Here is a 6,000-nt window from a genome sequence, read left to right on the forward strand (position 1 = left end):
ATATCACACCTTAAAATGGAGATGAAAACCCCTCAGTTCAATAGGGAAAAACCTCGAGAAGGTGGGGAACTCAGACAAATTGTCTCTGAATGTGGACTCCATATATCAGGAAGAGGTGAGTTATACCTCATCGAACCAAATTCCAAACACTGTAGAGCTACCCCCGGCTGCCCCTTTTCTACCTGCAGCAGTGGGGAAGGACTCCTAATCATCATTCACCTGTGGCACACAGGTAAGATGAATGGTCCTATGTGAGGATATCAAAGAACAAGGGCCCTGTGTACATTGACTCTGCATGTGTAGAAGGTGATATTGAGCAAGTGTTAGAAACACCATCTCAGATGCTGACTGTAAGAGACGTATCAAAAGCAAATGGAAGAGGTAAAATAAAATTAGCTATGCTCTGGGATCACTATGCTTACTGATACCCAGGCTCCACCACAGCAACCATAAAAGTTCTCTAACAGTTTAGGATGAAACAATCCCAGTCGTGATCCTGGCAGAGAGTAGAAAGGAACTCACCGGTGTTGGTTGTTTTTATTTGCATAGAACAAACAATGCTGGCTTCTCCATGGTCTCTGCATGCAGTGAGGTCGCTGGGGTGATATATGCTCCTTCTCTGTGGTCCCAGCATGGTTTCTCCATGGCCAGAGGCTGTAGTACTGCCAGGCACTGCTTCTCTTCAGACATGCCACTTTCCTTTTTGGACAGGCAATAGGCAACCTGTTATTTCAGCAAATAATCTAATACCTCACTATCTACTACAAGAATCTCAGACTAGACTCCACTGAGAATCAGGTAAATACCTTCTTATACCCCTCGAATGTTTCCAGAGAGTCAGACATCAAGGCCTTCTTATAAAAGTAATTATGTAGGTCAGGCATCATCTCCATATCTCAGGTATATAGTATATATTGTTTATGCTGCAGACCATGTTCTTTGATAAACTGGGCCAGTGGAATCATATGAGCATTGGGACAGTAAGATACAAGGCAGAGCCTTGTTGAACCAGTAGATCTTTGGGAAGATGGAAATATCAAATGTCGTAACCAACCTGCTGCATTCATACTTGTTATGAAGGAGAAACCCCAGCCCAGCTGTGAACCAAATGTACAATAAATGCCCAAATAGCAGGAAATCAAACCATTGCGTATGGTCTGGGTTGCAGCCTATTAATCTAACAAAATCAAAACCTCTGGGTGTCTACTGTCCCCAAGGCTTTTTTCCCTGAATGCTATTTATGCTCCTTTAGGGGGATAGAGGCCTGTTAGAATGCCTGTAAACAAGAACCTGTTGTCAAATGCACTCAAAACGGAGTACTAATGACTACTTCTATTAATTCATGGCGGACATTGCTATCAGTATCCATTTAGTTAGATGTTGATGGTAGGACCTACAAAGTTCATCGACATGGCAATAGGAGGAAGTCATTTCATGATAGTTACTCGGGAACTTCTTGATTGCAGAGAAAGAAATCCAGAATGCTTAGGGGTCAGACCAATAGTACGGTTTCATGAAACCACCTACTGGCCCTGCAGCAGCTTCAGCCCAAGGAGAGGAATTTGCACCAAGCCCTATTGCTTAGAGATGGAAGCCACCTCAATCTGGCACAGGTGCCCCACATCAAAAAGCACAAGGAAAGCTCCAACATTTACTCAGGAACGGATGCATAGGGAAAGAAACACAACAGGACAGCATGCATGGCAGGAGATTTCCTATGTTGACTAAAGAGGAACTGGTCTTCTGGGTACTTGCCAAAGAGAATTAGTGCTCCCCAGCCAATAACCAGAGCATTGCACCTTGGGGTACAAGGTAGTTTACCCTATTTTTCTAAATTTGTTTAGGATTGTTCTTGTGTTATGGTTTAATTTGATTTCTGTTTGTATGCTGCATAAATACTTTACACAACTCTCAGTTAAGCCTGACTGCTTTTGTGCCAAACTACCAGAGGGCTGGAGCACGATATCATGCATGGACCTGAGAAACTTGGCTGGGCTCCCAATTAGTAGTGAAGAAAAATAACGTATGCAAACAACATGCATGTTAATAACCCTAAACCTCACATACTTAAAAAAAAACATAAATATGTCATTATGAAAAATTAAGTTTTATATGAAGTATACATTGAATATTTGAGAGGACATACCACTCAAAACTCATGTCTCCTACCTATGTGTCAAACACAAATGTACAGGAACTTACTAGTCCTCTGCTGTTCATACTCCTTCTGCTGAGCATGGAGGAGTCATACAGGCAGATTTCAGGACTCTCTGATACCGTGGTGTCATGCAGGGATGTATGTATGTGGCTGGGAGGAAAAGCCTATAACATCCTTGGCTTTAATATGGGCAAAGAGACGTAGGATCTCCCAGCGCTTCAGGGAAAAGTTCTCTAGCAGCTTGTTGTGGCCCTCTAGCACAGAAGGGCATCCAACTGACCTGTGGAGTCCACTTCTTTGTCCAGGTATAAGTGGGAGCCATTGCAGCCCTTCAGGTCCCCACACTAGTCTCAAACAACAGGGGCAGTCCTTATTTTTCTTCCACACCTCCAGAGAGTGCTTTAAATACTTGGTGTGCCATATTTATGGCTGGCACCAGCTAGTGGGTGGTGATGACTTCTATCTCCACCCTATCCAATAGGGAAAAAGTTTCCAAGAGCAACTATATCCACTTTTACAGCAGTTCATGTTTGCCATGTTGCAAACAATCCCACAGTGCACCTTATTCTCAAAATCCAAAATAGAGAAACCCTTCTCCCCTTGTGCAAAGCCTGTATGCCACCTAGAAGTGTGACTAGGGAAATGAGCAGCCACCTCCTCTATGGTCAGTCAAAACCAGTTCTGGAGGTAACTCTCCCCCAAATGGGTTTGGTTCCATCCTAACTGGAGAACAAAAGCTGGTCCTCTCCAGGTCTCACCTTACATTTTCTTGTGACTAGGCAGGCCCCTTTCAAGTTAATAAAGTTACTGACTCCACCCTAACTGGTCTTCCCACCAGTTAAAGAAAAATACCACCCCACATTAAGTTGATTGCCTCTGCCCTGGGTGCAGTTTTCAAACCTCAGTAAGGCCAAGCACTGGCTGGACCGCCGCAAGATTTTTAAGGCAATTTAGCCTCTGGGAGCTTGAGGCAGAAAAAAGGTAACTTTCCAAAAGTTGTTTTCCTAAATATTTTTCACAAGTCCAACTTCACTATTGACTTGAGCTTTTAATAAATCTCTTAAAATTGGTTGAAATATTTGTGTAGCTTGTCGCAAACCAGCATAGCATTTGGAAAGCGGTGGTTGGGATTTGAGCCTACCAGCCAGCCGGAATGAATATTACCCTTTATTCTATGTTGGCTTATGTACCGTGTGGTCTGATTGTCTATCTATTTGTATAAAGTTATACTCGTTTTTATCAAACTCGTTTTTTTCAAACTCGTCTGGAGTCCATTTGTGGTGTCACCAGGGGGTTGCTGTGGGCGTGGTTGCACATACAGAACGCTCGTGCCTTGGAGATAGGCCTGGCTGCTCGTGCTACTTAGGGACTGAGAAGGGCTATCTTAAACGGTGTCCTTACTTGGCCTAACATTGAGCGGGGAGCCACAGGTCGCGCACTTGGTGACAGTAGTGCGGGACTGGGACTCAGGCTTCCAACAGGCAGCCAGAGCCTTCCACAGTAAAAATAGCTTCTTGGAGCTTGTCCCTGCAGAGACATGGTGAAAATAATTTTCATTGCTGGAGAATAAGCTCCTTTTACACTTATTTGTACCATGCATATCTAAACTGGATGTATGATGCTACATCGCCAACCGTTGCATCGCATACTGTAACCACTCTGATTTTACATCGCAAAGACTGTTATTTCGCAAGTTTTCATATCGCGTGCCGTTGCAACGTCAATGTACGATCCCTTATGCAACAAGGCATGACAAAGCATACAAAAACATTGCGTACCATTACAACGCTTTTTTTAATCAGTATTGAGTACCTTAATTGTATTACACATTCGCTATATGTTATTAAAATGTCATAAATCAGTAAGGCATACATAACGATCATTAGTATTAGCTTTCATTTACTATGTAATCCCCTGGACTCTACTTACACGCCTCACTAAACTTTTGAAATAGAGTATGTTTATAAGTAATATAAAAGTGTGTTAGCTTACCGGAGCAGTCCCTTCCATCTTCTGTGTCTCACGACCACCCCATAAATGACGACATATCCACAGGAACGTGCGCATCAGCTCTAACTGAAAAAATAAAACTGTTACTGTGGTACCTTCACGGAGCTGTCCATGCCATAATTAAAAAAGTATATAGGAAAGTTAAAGTCACTTACCTTTCAGGGAGCTCTGCCTTCCACCTGCTCTCTGTCCATGCCATCGTCCGTGTTGCAAATACACTTACTTAACCACACCTGGTTTACAGTCATTGCAAATACCAACCTGTACCAGAAAAACTGTTACACCTTTTGTAAGTAGTGCAGATAGCTGGTATATCCACGACCAAACATATTTCATCAGCCCTACATCCCCATCACTAGCTACTAGTCTGTAAAGGAATTGTTCCTAAAGCTAGGATGTAAAAGGCCATGTATGGAAATTCAGTTAGGTTTTTGACCTCCAAGTCTGTTGGCATTTTCCATGTGAGGTCTACCGATATTATTACTTACTATTTGATTTTTTTTCTTTCTTTTCTAGATTTTATCTTAAGCATTGCTGTCTGTTATAACTTCAATAGTGACTTTTTTCTTCGCCGTATGTTGGGTTCCCTAAATAATCTATAGTATAACATAGCAGAGCATAACATTTGTACCCAAAGTTATATTGAATTTACACCTCACCGATAAAATCATTTTCTTATCCTTCTATGTGCAACTCTTTTTAAGCTCAAAGGGAAGGATCACTTTGTAAATTTGGCGGTGAATGGACTTGAAATGCGCCAGAGTTGAGTCTTACTTTCGACCTATGTATGGATTGTTTATTGTTTTGTTTCCTGTTACAAGACCCACTGTTCAATTAATTAAGAGGAAGCAGGTACCTTTCCCATGAACACCGAGGTAGCATTGTGCCTTTTTTATTGTATTAGGTGACTGAATGTAGTTGTATGCATTACTTGTTTGACTACAGTTTTAAATCAGATACTCCTCTGGCACCAATGTTCTATGCAATCTATGCACTTGAAGCCAAATTTGACTTTTGATCTGACCACTGGCTAGTATCGTTTGTTTGGTTTTCAGTCCCCAGAAATTGGAAACAAGGAGGAGTCACCTTTAGTACCACCGCCACCATTATCTCCTCCGTTAAGCCATGCTAGTAGTTCCAAAATTCAACAGTAGTGCTTGGTTAGGAGAGAAACGACACAGTGACGTCACGCCAATCACTGCCTGCTGTAATAAAGGCCGTGCGGTGTACAGAACTGCCAGTTTCGCATATTACTGCACAAGAACACACCGTGTAAATAAAGGGTTTTAAAGATCTCATAATTTTTACGGAAAAAGTGTTTACAGTTAATATTTCAATTTCATTTGAAGATTCTCTTCCTGATAAATGAAGACCATTGTTTAGTTAGCTCCACTTCCGGGCGTCCAGGCCTCTAAATACACACACAATCGCCCACAGACAGGAAAGGCTGGGAGGCCTGACTCCTCTTCATATTTGGAAATAGTTTGTCCTCTTTTGGACAAAACATGGAAATAATTCTTCAAGCAATTGACAGAAAAGTAGTGAAACAACCCAACACATGGTAAGATCAGGAGGGGGGGCTTTCTTGGTCAGCCCGAAAAATAACGTATTTTATTTATACTGTAATTATGTCATCTTCCGCTATTAGGCAATATAGGCAGCATGCGTTGTAATCAGCCGTGAGCATTGCTAACATTATTTATACTGTAATTATGGTGCATTGTCGTAACCGTGCGTGAGCATGCGTTGTAATTGCATGCAATAGAAATGTCATTGCGAAGTTATAGCATGCATTGTAAAAGCATGCGATGCAAAGGATCCTGCGATGTAAA

Source organism: Lissotriton helveticus, chromosome 4_1 (genome assembly GCF_964261635.1).
Source record: "Lissotriton helveticus chromosome 4_1, aLisHel1.1, whole genome shotgun sequence".
Lineage (NCBI taxonomy): Eukaryota > Metazoa > Chordata > Amphibia > Caudata > Salamandridae > Lissotriton > Lissotriton helveticus.